The sequence below is a fragment of the Impatiens glandulifera genome, chromosome 1 (assembly GCF_907164915.1).
Source record: "Impatiens glandulifera chromosome 1, dImpGla2.1, whole genome shotgun sequence".
NCBI classification, from domain to species: domain Eukaryota; kingdom Viridiplantae; phylum Streptophyta; class Magnoliopsida; order Ericales; family Balsaminaceae; genus Impatiens; species Impatiens glandulifera.
In genome coordinates, this window is record NC_061862.1 from 26,663,841 (window position 1) to 26,682,749 (window position 18,909).

General features: G+C 27.0%; 1 pseudogene; it reads left to right on the top strand.

Moving 5' to 3' along the window:
- The first annotated feature begins 788 nt into the window (after positions 1-788).
- LOC124922039 lies at positions 789-10,038 on the top strand (annotated as a pseudogene).
- Positions 10,039-18,909: the final 8,871 nt, after the last annotated feature.

The following is an 18,909-nucleotide window of genomic DNA, read 5'->3' on the forward strand; positions in this document are numbered from 1 at the left end:
AAAAATTTGAAGAAAATGTAGCAGGAAAACAGCGGAAGAAAGAATGAATTTGGAAAGTTGGTTACAATGAAAGAACAAATCTCTTTAGACTGAGAAATAAAATCACAAAGCTCCTGATGCACGCAAAGAAAGGAGAGATTGTGCTCAATAAAGATAAAATGCAGCAAACAATTGTCCAATTGAATATACACTATCTTAAGGAGTGAAATTTACTAAAGAAGGAAGAGTATGAAAAGATAGTAAACTGATCAGTTGAAACAATGAGGGAGCTGATGAAGTCCCCTAAATCTAAGACCTATACTATCAGGAGTAATTCCAGCTAGAAAGTAAACGAAGTCTAGAAAAATAATGCAGGAAAGAAAGTAGATGATCATGCTTATGAAGGAAAAATCTACTTGGGCGATGTTAAAACAAAAGTGGAGGTACTCACTTCTCCATTTGAATTTAAACTGCCAACTAAAGTAGAGGAAAAATGTGTTAAAGAATGATAAAATGTAGTGGTTGGAAACTACATAAGAAAGAATAGAATATCATTCTCAGTCACCAAAGAAGCCTTAATAAAACAATGAGAGGAGAAAAGACTAGAGAAGATTTCTACAAATATACATGATCTCTATTTTCTGCAATTTAAGAAAGAATCAAACTAGGATGATATTCTGAAATATGAGAATACTTATATTGGATCAAACTGTATGAAGCTGGAGAGATGGTATGAAGAATTGAACCTGCTAAGCAAACCAAAAGAAACAACCCATATATGGTTTAATCTTTGGAACATCCCATCACACATGTACACTGCAAAAGCTCTAAGTGATTTTGCAAGTTTATTGGGGAAACCATTATACATGGACCCAATTACACAAGGAGGAGAACAACTTACCTTTGCTAGAATAAGCATTGAAGTGCATCCTCGAAGTACGCTGTCAAAGAACATGACAGTAGTTGATAGGAAAGGAAAGTCTAAAGTAATGGAAATCTCATATGAATGGAGGCCAGACAGATGTGTTTTCTATAATACTTTTCAACATGTTAGCACTAAATGTGCAAAAACATCTGAGGAATAACATAAAATCCTAAAAGCCCAAGATGAAGAGAAACAAAAAAATGAAACGGAAGAATAAATGATCAAATAGCATATTGGGGAAGTTAAGGAAAATCAACAAAGAAAAAATATAGAGGAAGAAATCAAGGAAAAATCAGAGAAGAAAGAAAGTAACGATGTAGAGAAAGAAAGCAAGGTCGAATCAGATAATGAAGAAATCAATGAAATTGATGAAACATGAGATTCTGAAGAAGATAAACCTAAAGGCAAGGAAGAGGAAGTGGCAGAAGATGAAAGAAAAGATACAACAGAGGAGAAAAACAACGAGGAAACTAAGGTTGTTGATTCTCAAACACGAAAAACTGAAGCAGAGAAAAGTAGTGAAAATAACACTAAAATCATGAAAAAGAATACATTTTATTATGTTAGTACGAGTTCATATAGAGGAAGATTAAACAATAAGAGCCGACAAACATCACCATCTACTTCAATTCAATCTCCCTTCATGAAGAACGCAAGAAGATTGGGACGTGGAAGAAGGCAACATGGTCAAAATGCGGATATGGAGACAACATAGGTTGGGATAGCTAGATTGTAGTCTTTGTTTATATCAATCTGTTTTTTGTAATGTGATTTGACTGCCATCATTCAAAAACTTTTGGGTCTTTTGTTTGTTATCTTACAATCAAAACTAGGATTTGTCAAGTTTTGATTATTGACCCTTTCCACTTTTGAGTTTTTTAATGAAATGGTGTTAAACCGTTTTCCAAAAAAAAAATAACTCTTTCAAAAAAATGAAGGTTAGTCTCTACTCTGATTTTAACTCATAATTCTCTGTTCCAACTAATTTGCTCCAACTCATTTATTGAGGGTCTCATGTATATCTTTGCACACACAAATGCATTATAAGTGCTTTTAGGCATTGTACTACTAATAATGAACAACACAACTATATAAGTCTATCATATCACTCTACACAAATTGAAATAAATAGTAGTAAAATACAATCGAGGCTGCTAAAAAAAGATATAATATATAAAGTCATTTAGTTACATCATACCAATTAATTATTTCCTTTCAATTCACAAAGTAGAAAATGGTATTGGTAAAGTAATCACATAATGAATTATAACTCCTTCGTCAATGCATTTTATTTTCAACACAATTGTTCCACCAGATGGTGATTTGTTGACTCATATTCAACATTTCATCTTCTTTTAATTGTATGGTTTCTTTTTAAAGATTATATACATGTAAATATCCCACAAATTGGGAAAATCCCTACCATTGACTCCTCCAAATCAATTCATAATATGTTTGAAGGGAATTTAAACACGAAAACTGATAATTATAATCGATTGTTGAACGGATATTATAAAACCGAGGAGTATAAACATACAATACTTTAGCAGGTTCAACAATTTGACAATTAATAAAGCATAAGAAACAAATATATAACTATGACTAAAATATAACCAACCATATTTTTGCATACTAACTAATCAAATAGAAACTAAATTATAGCAGTTTATCATCTAACAAAAATTTCTCACAAAAAAAATGATTAAAAAAAAAAACTGATTTACCGATCCTTTATTATATATTTGAATAGTTATGGAGTCTCCACAATATATGGAGGCCATAAATGTTAAGAATTCGTTTCCTGAATTTTTTTTTTTGCTTTTTCAATTTTCTTCTTCTACTTGAGACTGACAAAAATCATTTGCATTATCTCTTAATTATCGGAGTTAATAAACCATAGCTTTGTGTTGCTTTTTTCTTGCATCATATACAACATTCATTATTTTTTCGTCCACATTTTTCTTTTGAATATTTTGCGGATCTCTGCCATTTGATTTTGATTTGATTTTGATTGTATTTCAATTTCACCTGTCATAAAAATAATTGGAGAAAAATCTTAAGAAAAATAAACATTCAACCATATGAATTATTAAACTTGATCGAAGTTGGTTATAGAATAACTTACCAAGATGATTTAGATTGTTTGAAAAATAAAATGTATTTTTTTTTATTAAGGTAATTATCACAAATGCCAGTAACCTAAATTCAATTAACTTACGTTAAATTCACTTCACCATAAATTTATTACTTCTTTTGACACTATTTTCCAATTAATGTATGAATCTCTCTGCCAACAAGGTGTTATCATCGTATTCAACTTTATCGTAATATCAGGTTCAAAACTATCAAAAATATAAAACAATTTACAAGTTATTGAATTAATTATAAATATTGTATTTATAAGGAAATGAAATATCAACTTACTTAAGTAAGTTGAGTTTGATTTCCAAAATATTAAGTTAAATTTCATTATCTTCAGATGAGAAGATGACATTATCTCTAAGAAAGTCAAAAGATCAATGATTAGTCAAAACATTATTATTAAGTTACAAAATAATATTCTTAGATTTAATTGTAATTTGGAGCGCGCAGTAATTTGAAAAAATTCTAACAACATGAGTTGGAATATTCAATCATAAGACAGTAAAATAGTTTAGCAAAGTAGAAAAAAATCAATCCTAAGGAAAGATATATTCTGTAACAACATTAATTAGTATCACATTACTACTGAATTCTGTAAAACGTGTTGTTTTCAGTTGGCACAAAAATGTTTATTTTCATAAACGAAGAAACTCTTAGTCATATCTAAATCACCATTGACAAATTAACAACTTATAATAAAAGGAAACAACATGGAACATACATGACATCTTTCAATACTAGATTTAAACAACTGAATTCATCAGGAATTCATGCATTCATCGTCGACCTTGAATTATTTGTAGCCAGATCGAGGAGTAAATGTTTCGTAACACAAATATAATGCATGCTTTGCAAAAATACATGTAAGATAAAAATATAATTGCCACACTCCTCAGATTCAACATGTAAGACATTTTCTCTTGAAGACTTATAATACTTCACCTTGTTCATCAAAGGAGAAAGATGGTCTCCCTGCATAACAAATTAGGGCGTACAATCAACATTTCCCAGCTCTCTTCACTTGAAAACATGTTGGATAATCCCACAAAATGACATTTCTCAACTAGACAAATTGACACACGACAAACAGAAAGATTAAGACATATTTTTCACTTCAAAACAAACTCACAAGGATTTAATCGATAATCTGTTGGCCAACATATAATTAATTGTTTCCTCTTTTTTCTAATTATAAGAATGGATAAGCAACAGAGTAAGTTAATTATTCTTTAAAAAAGAAGTATACATGATGTGCTTAACAAGTAAGTGCAAACTAAATCAGACTTCTATTAGTTCAATGACCTAACTAATAATAAGAGTTTATTTACAACATGATACTGCTTTTATAATGCTAGAAATAAAATGGAATGAAGTTCAATTTACCATCCAAATCTAAATGAATAGATAACTAACATATCTATGGAGAATTATAATATAATATAATCAAAGTAAAAGTAACTGCAAGCAACCAAAGATCTGGACAAAAAATCAAAATGAAAAAGTTCAAGCATAATTCACATTACACAAAATTTTGAGAAAGCCTTCATCTTTGATAGGAATCCTATCAATTTCTCATAAAATACACACAAGGTTAGGTTAGGAAACAACTCTGAAAATGCTAATAAACTCAATCCAGTAGCAACAGCAAAATTCACAATTGAATAGATGTTTTACTCTGACACATTACATAATTACATAAAAATGATGATTTTGGCAGTGAAAATTTTGCAGATTTTCAAGTGTTTTCATCTCTTCATACATAATCATCAATTAACAATAAGGTTTCTAGAGGTAAATCATCATGATTTACAGATTTGAGATCTAAATATTTCATATAACCTGATAACCATGGTCAATACTTTTGAAACATTCTAATAGATGAACTTAGAACTAATTATTTAAATGTTCTTCAATATTAAGGAGAACAGTTTAGATTTTTTATTTTTAAATTATAATGTTATATGTGAGTAAATATTAGTTAAGAGTTAAATTTTGATAAATTTAATATCACTCATTAATGAATCAGTGATACTCAAGTATACACATAATGCAAAAATATATGACATTTTGTTTGTTTAATTTATCACATTACCAATTATTGGTTATTGAGTCCCGCATCATCATTAATTTGGATCTTTATGTGAATGTAAATAGACATGGATAATCCGTAGGTCAATATCCATGTCAACTCACAGGTCATATTAATTTATATATTCATACACAAAATTAAAAACCAAGAATTTAAAAATGGTTTATAATTAAAGCATTCATATGTAATACTAAAGACCAATGTTTAAATCTCTTTCAGTGCAATTTCCTTTTTATATGAAAGAATAATTGTTATATATATATGAGAAGATTGTGACAGACGATTGAAGTGAAATACTTAAAGGGAAGTAGAATATGGTAAATAATATGACGATTAATGCACTTTAATAAGGATGACGAGTAAGATGGTGCAAAATGGACTTGGGGTAAAATAATTTTTAAAGTTTAGAGTTATGTTTATCGTCTTGAAGGTGGTAATTGTCGGGACACATAGCATAATGTTATTAAATTTTTTTTAAAATTAATTTTCTGTCTATACGTGGTGATCTTAAAAATTACAATTTTATAACCTATTATATTTTTGGTATTTTATAATTTCACAACATATACACTTTTAATGGAAGTTAGTGGGTCTCCAAAAAATAAAATAAACATATTCTTGTGATCTTTTAAAAAAAAAGTCTGGACTAATTTTTTATTATTATTTATGAATTCATAGTATCTAATTTATTTATTTTTGCAATAGATTATATTATAAAATGATTAAAGTCCTAAAATTTTGTTTATATTTTTTTCCTTTCTACCCTGAAACCAGGATATTCCTAGTTATGATAACGTTTCTTTAGAAACTATATATCACCAATTTTAATATTTCAGGTAATTAAGTATCTCAAGGTACAAATTCTATCTTAAATTTATAATAAATATTAATTAACCCATTTATTGCTACATCATGCTACTAGCAGATACCTTACAAAATTAATTGTTAACCAACTTAATAAATCATAACAAATTATTTTGACATTTATTCAAAGAAGTTAGTTGGATAAAGAGAGTTACAAAATTTAAAATGGAAATATTCCACATTTACATGATTCATTTCACTTGAAGTCTAGCTAGATAAAAAACTTCTTATTAAAAAAAAAAATCATTTATATTTTATACCATTTATAAAATAATAATTAGATCTTAGGGATTCACCAAATTATACTCAATTAATCTATTCATATAGTAATATGTACACACACAACTAAAATAAAATACTATTTTCTTGATTAACCATAATTATTAACAAAAACAATTTAACTAATATTGACTTGGTGTGATTTGTACATAGTTACCACACATTGATTAAATATTCCGTAAAAGTGGTTAAAACTACAATGTATTTATTCATTATAATTTACATAGTCTTTTTCATTAGTTTAGTCAAAAGCTACTAATTCTCTTTTCTGTTTCATACTTTGATTACATTTTATTTTATTTGGTAATAAAGTTGAATTTGATATTATCATATTTATAATATAAAGTAATAAATTATATAAACAAAATAAAAATAAAATAAAATAAATTATTTTGTTTATCTAGATATAGAGTATAAGAGGAATGAGTTTTTACAAACTTTATAGGAAATAGAAAATAGACATGTTATTTTAACCTTGTTATTTTTTTTTTCAAATACATCTATAATCAATTAATTATATAGATTAAAAAAACAAGAACTTTTAAAAACTGAAAATATTCAAGAGAAAAATAAGGATATAGTTATTTAGATGTTTAAATATTTGACTAAGTTAAAATGATTAATTATTACTTATTCTTTCCATAAAATTTAGTACTTATCCTTAATCTCTTCTTATAAAAGCTCATCATCAGTTATCATTTATCACACTTGCATTATTCTATCACATTTCTTCATTTCAAAATCATGGCATCTTTATGGATCTTGTTCTTAACAATATTTTCGATCACTAATGTATTTGTCGATGCAAGGACAAAAGTATTGATTTCTGAGCCGGAGTTTGATCACGCCATGTGGCCTCATGCTAGAAGAAATCTCATCGATAACGATATGTCTCGCACTCCTCAAATGGGGTGAGTTTTAGCTCTCACTTCATTTTGATAATTATTTTTTTCTATACATGATTTCTACTAATACATTTTTTTCATTTGATTGTCAGTTTTAATACATGGAATCGTTTCCAATGTGACGTGAATGAAACACTTATCAAGGAAACAGGTAAAAGTTGATCAAAATAATTTTATGTAGTTTGATCTAAAAATGTATTACAAAAACATTTTATTTATTTATTTTTAATTAAAGAAGTTTCATTTTAATTCAATCACATCTCTAAATTAATAATTTTTAAAAGTAATTGTAATTATGATTGTTATTGTACTTGATTATGACAAAATATATTAGTTTTCAAATAACTTCATTTTATTAAGATATTTTGTTCTAATAAATTTTATTTCTTTTATTAGCTGATGCATTAGTGTCGTCGGGACTTTCAAAGCTCGGTTATACATATGTCAATATTGGTAAGTTTATCAAATTTCATATAATAAAAAAACTTTAATAACTAACTTTTTTTTATATATATATGTTTGTTTTAGATGATTGTTGGGCTGAACAAAGAAGAGATCAAGAGGTAGTATTTAAATTCAATCATTATTATTCTTATTTTTGTATTTTAATAATTTACTTCAATCTTATAATGTAATAATTGTTTTTGGAACATACATTGGTCATTTAGGGTTACTTGGTTGCTAAAGCTATTAAATTTCCTTCTGGAATGAAATCATTGGCTGATTATATACACAGTAAAGGATTGAAGTTGGGAATATACTCTAGTGCTGGGTAAAAAATATTATCAAATAATTCTCATAATACAATAAATTCAATTAATATGAAATTCTAATTAATTTATTTTTATATTTTTATAGAACTTTTACATGTAGCAAACAGATGCCAGGATCCCTTGGATACGAAGAAAATGATGCTTATACATTTGCTAAATGGGTATAGATCAAATTAACATAATTATATTGGCTTTATTTCATTTATTTATTTAATTTTTTAAAAATAATATTAATTTGTTTTTTTGGTATTTTATAGGGAATTGATTATGTAAAGTATGACAATTGTTATACTGATGGCACACCTGCAAGAGAGAGGTTAATATTTTTAATATTATATATATTATTTCTTATTACTTTTTTTTTGTGAAGAGGTATTTTATAAAAATAATATTTGTTTTTTTTATAAAACTCATTGATTATATATGCATTATTTATTAAAATTTTATTTAGCATAACTTTTTTAAATTATAATATTTGTATTATGAATTAAATTCAAAATTTTTTATCCCTCAATTAAAGTTATCACTTATAAATTGAGACAATAAAAATTTCCATTTACCCTAATTTGTTTTTTTTAAAAATATTTTTGTTAAATTCTAATTTCTTAACATTTTATACTAATTTTCAATACTTTTAATTAATTTGTGATTCATATTTATAGGTACCCTATAATGTCTAGAGCTTTGTTGGATTCAGGAAGAAAAATATTTTTCTCATTATGTGAATGGTAAGTTAAATGACTTTATAAATTGTTTATAATGATATTTTAATAAAAATTCAAAATTTTAATTAAATAATTTATTAATTATATAAATTGATATATATTAGGGGACAAGAAAATGTATCAACTTGGGGTCATCCTCTTGGAAACAGTTGGAGAACCACAAGTGATATTAGAGATTCTTTTGATAGGTAACATATATCATATCCATTATTTTATTTAATATTTAATTACAATTTTTAGCAATAAATAAAACATAAATATTGATAAATTGAATTACTTTGTTCTTTGGCTAGTGTTATTGCTAATGCTGATTCAAATGACCAATGGGCAGCATATGCTGGACCAGGAGGGTGGAATGGTAATTCATTGACCATTCTAATGTTTGATTTCTTATTTTCAATTTTTAATTGTATTTTTTTTTGTATAGATCCTGATATGTTAGAGGTTGGAAATGGAAATATGACAACAGCAGAATATAGATCCCATTATAGTATTTGGGCTATGGCAAAGGTAAAACAAAAACTTTAGCAAAATATTAATATAAAAAATTAGTAAACAATGGATTATAAATTATTCAAAATAAATAAATATATAAATTGTGGATATACTACAGGCTCCTCTTATAATCGGTTGTGATATCCGTTCAATGACCAATGATACAAAGACATTATTGAGCAATACAGAAGTTATTGCAGTCAATCAAGGTATGAAAAATAGTTTAATTATATAAAATATTTATTATTTTAATTATTTAAACACAATACAATAATTATACTTCATTGATATTAAATTCATTTATAGTCAAATATATTTTATCTTGATTTTTATTCTCTCCTATTCTAATAATATTACTTTTATTTATAGATAAACTTGGTGTACAAGGTAGGAAGATGGTGCAAAATGGAGATTTAGAGGTAACATTCATATTAATTATATTTATTAATCTAACTACTTATAGCTGTAAAATCATGTTAGTTTTCTAAATTAAAAAAATATTATTTGTCCAAAACTAATTTTTTTATACATTTACTTTTAGGTTTGGGCAGGACCTATAAGTGGTAAAAGATATGTTGTTGCCTTGTGGAATAGAGGATCTAAAAAGGATACAATTACTGCATATTGGTCTGATATTGGTATTCGACCAAATACTGTAGTAGAAGCACGAGATTTATGGGAGGTTAGAAATTAATTAATTTTCTAGTGTTGATATAACGTTTCTTACGACCGATTTATACTCATATTTGTTTTGTCTTGATGTAAAATGCAGCACACGACAACAACTTTGAAGAATTTGATTAAAGCCGAAGTAAATCCTCACGACGTAAAAATGTATATTCTCAATCCTAAGAAGAAATGAGGATATTAAGAGAGGAATGATTTAGTTGAATAAGTTGAACTAGTTATGTTCCAATAGTTTTGTTATTTTTATTTTATTTAGTTTTAGTAGATTTGTTTCTGTATTATGCTCTTAGAAGGGTGTAGTTTGAATTTTCAATGCTCTTATAGAAGAAGGGTGTAGTTTGAATTTTCAATGGAATATTTTAATTAATAAAGTGATTCTCATTTTTATGTCTTTTGGTTTATGATCAAACCTTTTACTTTTTTCAATCATCCATTGTTAACATTAATTCTTATCGTGTATTTGATTTTACTGGAAATACTATTTTATCATTAGTCAAATATCTCCTATACCGAAATATTGTATACAAATTGCGACCGAAACAAGGGGAGAATGACCAGACAAATTTTTTGACACTGCACCAAATATCATCCCAGAAACTAATCGATGAACCGTCACCTAACGAGAATTTGCACTGCTTACGAAAAGAATTTCACATAGCAAAAATGTCCCACAAATGATACAGCTAGTGGGTCGGGTGCTATTTTTAGTGAACCATCCAAACTAATTTTGTCCATACTTACATGGATCATCCTATCAGTCTCTTATTCCCAAGTCCCTTATTATCTTTAACTCAGCTGACCAATGATCAAAGAAGGACTCAGAGAATCTACACGTAGGAATAAGAAAGAGAAACATCATAAAAGTGGACAATAGAGTTAAATGCACTCTTGATTAGTATCAATTGACCCCATTTCGATATAATTTTTCTCTTTGATATATGTAATTTTATTTATATTTTAGAGATAATATGTTTAAAAGGATTTGAAACAACTTTAGCACCGAAAGGAATATTAAGATAAAAAGATGTTCTAATTCTGCATCTCATAATACATGTCATATTCGTTTCCCCTAGCAGAAACAAAGTCTAAAGTCTGAGAAAAAATTATTAAACTTACCAAAATTCATCTGCAGTATAGAGCATGCCTAAATAACCAAATAATATCACGCAGATGTTTGACATTTTTGCTGTGACATTTATCATGCACAACGTATAGTTAGAAAATAGAAGATTGAGTAAGGACAAAAATGAGTTATCAATTCCCCACAATCCACTCCTCTAACGAGATTAATTTGTTCTGCGAACACAAACATTTTAGAAAGAACTTCCATGAAAATGATGAACAAAAATGAAGACAATGGGTCACTCTATCTGATGCTCCTTGAGTTTCAAAATTGATAAAATATATTAAACTTACAAAGATTCATCTACAATATGAAGCATGTCTGAATAACGTTTGACATTTCTGTTGTGACATTTATCAAGCACAACGTATAGTTAGAAAATAGAAGATTGAGCAAGGACAAAATGAGTTATCATTTCCCCACAATCCACTCCTCTAACGAGATTAATTTGTTATGCGAACACAAATATTTTAGAAAAAACTTACATGGAAAATGACTGAAAAAAATGAAGACAATGGGTCATCATATCTGATGCCTCTTGAGTTTCAAAATTGAGAAAAAATATTAAACTTACCAAAATTCATATTTAGTATAGAACATGCCTGAATAACTAAATAATATCAGACAAATGTTTGACATTTTTTCTGTGACATTTATCATGAACAACCTATAGTTAGAAAAGAGAAGATTGAGTAAGGACAAATGAGTTATCATTTCCCACAATCCACTCATCTAATGAGATTAATTTGTTCTGCAAACACAAACATTTAAGAAAGAACTTCCATGAAAAATGACGAACAAAAATGAATAAAATGAGTCACCCTACCCGACGCCCCTTGAGTTTTCAAAATTGGGAAAAAAATATTAAACTTACCAAGATTCATCTATAGTATAGAGCATGCCTCAATAACAAAATAATATCACGCTGATGTTTGACAGTTTTGCTCTGACATTTATCATGCACAACGTATAATTAGAAAAAATGAGATTAAATAAGGAAAAAACGAGTTATCATTTCCCCACAATACACTCCTCTAACGAGATCAATTTGTTCTGCGAACAATAACATTTTAGAAAGAATTTACATGAAAAATACGAACTAAAATGAAGACAATGTATCAAGTCACCCTATCTGATGCCCCCATGAGTTTTCAAAATTGAGAAAAAAATATTATAATTACCCAGATTGATCTGCACTATAGAGCATGCCTGTATAACCAAATAATATCACGCAGATATTTGAAATTTCTGATGTGACATTTATCATGCACAATGTATAGTTAGAAAAGAGAAGATTTAGTAAGGACAAAATGAGTTATCATTTCCCCACATTCCACTCCTTTAACGAAGTTAATTTATTCCGCGAGCATAAACATTTTAGAAAGAACTTCCATGAAAAATGAAGAACAAAAATGAAGACAATGCGTCACCCTATCTCATGCCCCTTGAGTTTTCAAAATTGAGAAAAAATATTAAACTTCTCAAGAATCATCTACAGTATGGAGCATGTCTGAATAACCAAATAATATCACAGAGATGTTTGACATATCTTTTGTGGCATTTATCATGCACAATGTATAGTTAAAAAAGAGAAGATTGAGTAAAGATAAAATGAGTTATTATTTTCACACAATCAACTCCTCTACCGAGATTAATTGTTATGCGAATACAAACATTTTAGAAAGAACTTCCATGAAAAATGACGAACAAAAATGAAGACAATGAGTCACCTTATCTGATACCCCTTGAGTTTTTAAAATTGAGAAAAAAATATTAAACTTACCAAGATTCATCTGTAGTATAGAGCATGCCTGAATAACCAAATAATATCACACAAAATTTTGAAATTTCTGTTGTGACATTTATCATGCACAACACATAGTTAGAAAAGAGAAGATTGAGTAAGGACAAAATGAGTTATCATTTCCCCACAATCCACTCCTCTAACAAGATTATTTAGTTCTTTAAACATAAATATTTTAGAAAGAACTTCCATGAAAAATGACGAACAAAATTGAAGAAAATGGGTCACCCTATAAGATGCCCCTTGAGTGTTCAAAATTGAGAAAAAAATATTAAACTTACCAAGATTAATCTGCAGTATTGAAAAAAAAATAATATCACGCAGATGTGACATTTTTGCTGTGACAATTATCATGCACAACATATAGCTAGAAAAGAGAAGATTGAGTAAGGACAAAATGAGTTATCATTTCCCCACCGTCCACTCTTTTAATGAGATTAATTTGTTATGCGAACACAAACATTTAGAAAGAACTTCCATAAAAAATGACGAGAAAAACGAAGACAATGGGTCACCATATCTGATGCTCTTTGAGTTTTCAAAATTGTGAAAAATATTAAACTTACCAAGATTCATTAGGAGTATAGCGCATGCCTAAATAACAAAATAATATCAGCAGTATAGCGCATGCCTAAATAACCAAATAATATCACGCAGATGTTTGACATAACGTATAATTAGATAAGAGAAGATTGAGTAAGGACAAAATGCGTTATCATTTCCCCACAATACACTCCTCTAATAAGATTAATTTGTTCTGTAAAGACAAACAATTTAGAAAGAACTTCCAATAAAATGACGAACAAAAATGAAGAAAATGGGTCACCTTATTTGATGCCTCTTTAGTTTTCAAAATTGAGAAAAATATTAAACTTACCAAGATTTATATGCAGTATAGAGCATGCCTGAATAATCAAATAATATCACGCGGATGTTTGACATTTACATGACATTTATCATCCACAACATATAGTTAGAAAAGAGAAGATAAAGTAAGGAAAAAATGAGTTATCATTTCTCCACAATCCATTCTTCTAACGAGATTAATTTGTTCTGCGAACACAAACATTTTAGAAATTACTTCCATGAAAAATACGAACAAATATGAAGACAATGGGTCACCCTATCTTATGCTCTTGAGTTTTTAAAATTAAAAAAATATTAAACTTACCAAGATTCATCTACAGTATAGAGCATGCCTGTATAACCAAATAATATCACGCAGATGTTTGACATTTCTGCTGTGAAATTTATCATGCACCACCTATAGTTAAAAAAGAGAAGATTGAGTAAGGACAAAAATGAGTTATCATTTCCCTACAATCTACTCCTCTAATAAAATTAATTTGTTCTGTGAATACAAACATTTTAGAATGAACTTCCATGAAAAATGATGAACAAAAATGAAGACAATGAGTCACCTTATCTGATGCCCCTTGAGTTTTTAAAATTGAGAAAAAAATATTAAACTTACCAAGATTCATCTGCAGTATAGAGCATTCCTGAATAACCAAATAATATTACACAAATGTTTGACATTTCTGGTGTGATATTTATCATGCACAACGTATAGTTAAAGAAGAGAAGATTGAGTATGGACAAAATGAGTTATCATTTCCCCCACAATCCACTCCTCTAATGAGATTAATTTGTTATGCAAACACAAACATTTTAGGAAGAACTTCCATGAAAAATGACGAACAAAACCTATGTGATGTCCCTTGAGTTTTCAAAATTGAGAAAAAAATATTTAACTTACCAAGGTTCATCTGCAGCATAGAGCATGCCTGAATAACTAAATAATATCACGCAAATGTTTGGCATTTAAGTTGTGATATTTATCATCCACAATGTACAGTTATAAAAGAGAAGATTCAGTAAGGATAAAATGAGTTATCATTTTCCCCCACAATCCCCACCTCTAACATGATTAATTTGTTTTGCGAACATAAACATTTTAGAAAGAACTTCCATGAAAAATGACGAACAAAAATAAGACAATGGGTCGCCCTATCTAATGCCCCTTGAGTTTTCAAAATTTCTTTAGAACTTCCATTCATAATCACAAAAAATTTGGTGGTCAAAACACATAATCTAATACATTCAATTCAGTTATTCAATTTTCATTCTATTAATGACATCAATTAATAATTCTCAATTCACGTGAACATATGTATTTTCAATATCTAACTTAACAAATTAAGACACACTTACCTCTTATAAAAAAAACCCTCGTTTAAAGACACACTTATCTCTTATAAAAAAAACCTCGAGCCAATGTTCGAGAAAAGAAAAATGTATGCATAATTAAAATAAGGGATAACTCATATTATTGAGACGAGATTCATTATGCCTTCATGTCACAAATATGTTTGCTTTTAATTATTTTGACAATTATCTTTCATCAGCTCACTACATTCACAAAGATTTGATTGATGATTTTATTAATGAAGAGAAAATATCTAAATATTTCAAATAAAACAAGTTGTATATTGTTTTAAAGAGCTCAACAAGATGTTTCCACTCTCCAATGCCTCAAATTTGAAGTCATGTTATGTTTACTTTTAAAGATCTTACTTCATGAGTTGTTTTAAAACTTTGGAATTGGGAATTTATCCAAAATGAATCATTTCATATACTATTTCAAATAGCTTTAAAAAAAATGTTAACAAGAATCTTCGCAATTGAACTATTAGAGTAGACAAGACAAGACAATGGTCAAGCCGAACACTAGCGAACCAGAACGGCCAAGACCACCTTTCTTCATGAGAATTTCCAAAAAAAAACTAAGAAGCAATTTCAAGAAAGATCAACAGAAGAAGGAAACACTTATGTAAAGCAACAAACCATTAAATAAACCACTTTTACATAGATAAAATATTTCAGTTTTTTTTTATATAATCCTAAAGATCAAACAAGGAACTCCTTTTGTGTTGGAATCACCCACTGCTGATTCTATTCATAGTCCAGTTTGTTCGCAGAACAAGTCTTCCACCTGAAGAAGATCGATTTCTTTCAACGTGAGAAAGAAAAGAAAACATAACATATTATGTAGAAATTTGAGTTCTTTACAACTGATTAGTTAAAAAAAATGTATGATTTTGAATCAATACACTATAAATAGTTTTTAAAGTCTGAGACTACCTAAACTGAGATGAAGAATCCTGAGAATTACTCAATTGATTGAGAAAATATGAAGAACTCTAACTTTATTTCTCACTTTTACAATAATATAATGCGCAGGAAACGCAAAATATTATTGTTGTTTTTGCAATTTGTTCATAAGATTATTTAGAGAGAAAAAATTATTTGGTGTAAACTACATTATTTGGATAAAATGATTACATAGTATATTTTTATTAATTTAATATTATAAATCAAAATCTCATTAATTATTTAGATTATAATAATAAAAAATATTATTAAAAATAAATAAATAAATAATAATTAGGCTATATATATTAATTATATAATTTTGTAAAAAAAGAATATTACTATTAATTAAAAAAAAGTCAAATAGTTCTCTATACTAAATTTATAAACTAAGATTATAAAAAAACTATTTATCTTAATCGAATTTTGTTTTCGTATGCGAAGTCGTATGCGACATTAGATCTAACAAAAAGAACTATTACATTATTATCTCTTTATAATTTTTTTAACTTAGCGGATAGATACTTGAATCATCTGAGTGGTATATTTCGAGTAAATAACTTGTTAAGGTAACTTCATTATTATTAATTTTAAAATAGTGGTGAGAAATGTATAATAAAAATAAGAAATAAAATATTTCTAATTTCAATATATATATATATATATTAAAAAAAACTAATTTATAGAATTAATAAAATATACAAAAATTAGTTGGCCCATTTTTTTTTTTATAGAATTTCTAAATTTTCAAATTTGAAATCTATAAATAGATTTTCTCTAATTCATTCATACACTCTTCATCCCTGTGTAGATGAAATAACGACAAATGGTGAAGGCAAACTAGTGAATTGAATGCTCAAGTTTGTTGAGAAATCACAAGAGGTTTGAGAAGCAACGTGGAAATGTATTAAATCAAGTCAAGTGAGCTGGGAGAGACCAAAGATGGTGTGAGAGATCAAATGATCGAGGAGATTGATTATCATCCACTTGAACATCTTAAAATGTCTCTCATTTGATCTCTCTCACCATAATTTTATGAATTCAATTCTTATTTAATTCTCATTTAAAACGATTTAAGTTGACATAAAGATCATATATATATATAAAGGTATCAGACTAGTTTCCAACCGGATGATGAAACAATTGTCTAAAAATTATTTAGCTATTGTTTTATTTTATTTTATTTTTGTAATTCTTTCTTATTTTTTGAACTTTTTTCATTTATGCATTTGTTGTTGTACGATTTTAGTTTTATTAAATATAATTAAAAAATAAATTACGCAATAGTAAAGTTATACTAGTAATGCAAATAAACATTTTAGGTGACACCATTAATATTTATTTTTAATATAACTTATAAAATTGTTACCATTAATGTATAATAAAACTAAAAAATATAATTAATTATTTATAATTTATAGTACAGAAAATAATTTTTAGATCAGGAAAAAAAATGATAGCCAACTAGAATTTGATTAGTATATTGTCACCTAAATTGCAAATTTTGTTTACTTTAATCTATAAATAAATTCTTCAAATCTATGTAAACATAATTTTTTTTATACTGTGTGGGGCTGAGATGTTCCTGCTAGTATTTTCTCCAGCAACCAAAGTGTCATCATCCCAGTGTAGATGAAATAGTTGGTCGATTGTTTGGTTCATCCTCTCCGACCGGGCTTTCCTGTGAAACTCAACAAATGATTGAGGCTTATCGATCATCGCACATTAGGGAATTGAAAGATAAAGTTATGCAAAGGAGATAAATCATGTCAAGTAGATAATGATGAAACACATGAGATATAATATGTAATGAAGAGATAAAAAATTTATGTTTACTTAGATTTGAAGAGTTTATTTATAGATTAAAGTAAACAAAATTCGCAATTTAGGTGACAATATACTAATCAAAATCTAGTTGGCTATCATTTTTATTTTTATTTTCCCGATCTAAAAATTATTTTCTGTACTATAAATTATAAATAATTAATTATATTTTTTAGTTTTATTATACATTAATGGTAACAATTTTATAAGTTATATTAAAAATAAATATTAATGGTGTCACCTAAAATGTTTATTTGCATTACTAGTATAACTTTACTATTGCGTAATTTATTTTTTAATTATATTTAATAAAATTAAAATAGTTTATGCACAACAACAAATGCATAAATGAAAAAAGTTCAAAAAATAAGAAAGAATTACAAAAATAAAATAAAATACAACAATAGCTAAATAGTTTTTAGACAATTGTTTCATCCGCCGGTTAGAAACTAGTCTGACACCTCTACATATGATCTTCACGTTCGTTTTAAATGAGAATTAAATAAGAATTGAATTCGTGAAATTATCTCTTAAATATCAGTATTAAATGTAGGGTTAAATTCAAACTCTATATTATATAAGAATAGTGATTTCTAAACCAAGACTTCATGATCATCACAAGAAAGTCTTCATGCGCATTATGAATATAATGAAAAAAATTTAATTAATGGACATCTAAATTTGTTTCTAAATTCATGAATAAAATGTTTACTACATTATATTTATATGTCCTAATTTGACTATACATTAATAAAAATATTATGACCACTTATATTTTAATAATTAAATATTTATAGTTCTATTTAAAAAGATTATTTACATACTTTAATTACTTTTAATTAGTTGTTAAATTTTAAAAATAATGTAAAAATTATATATTTATTTTATTTATTTTTCACAAAATTTAAATGGGAATAATTTTTTTATATATAACACTGACTCATAAATTGATTAGGAATATATGATGTTATCCCCATAACCAATTTATGAGCCAATGTTATATACAAAAAATATTTATACTAAATTTTGTGAAAAAATAAATAAAACAAAGATAATTATTACATTATTTTTAAAAATTTAACAACTAATTACATGTAAAGTATATAAATAATATATTTAATTATTAAAATAAGTGGTCATAA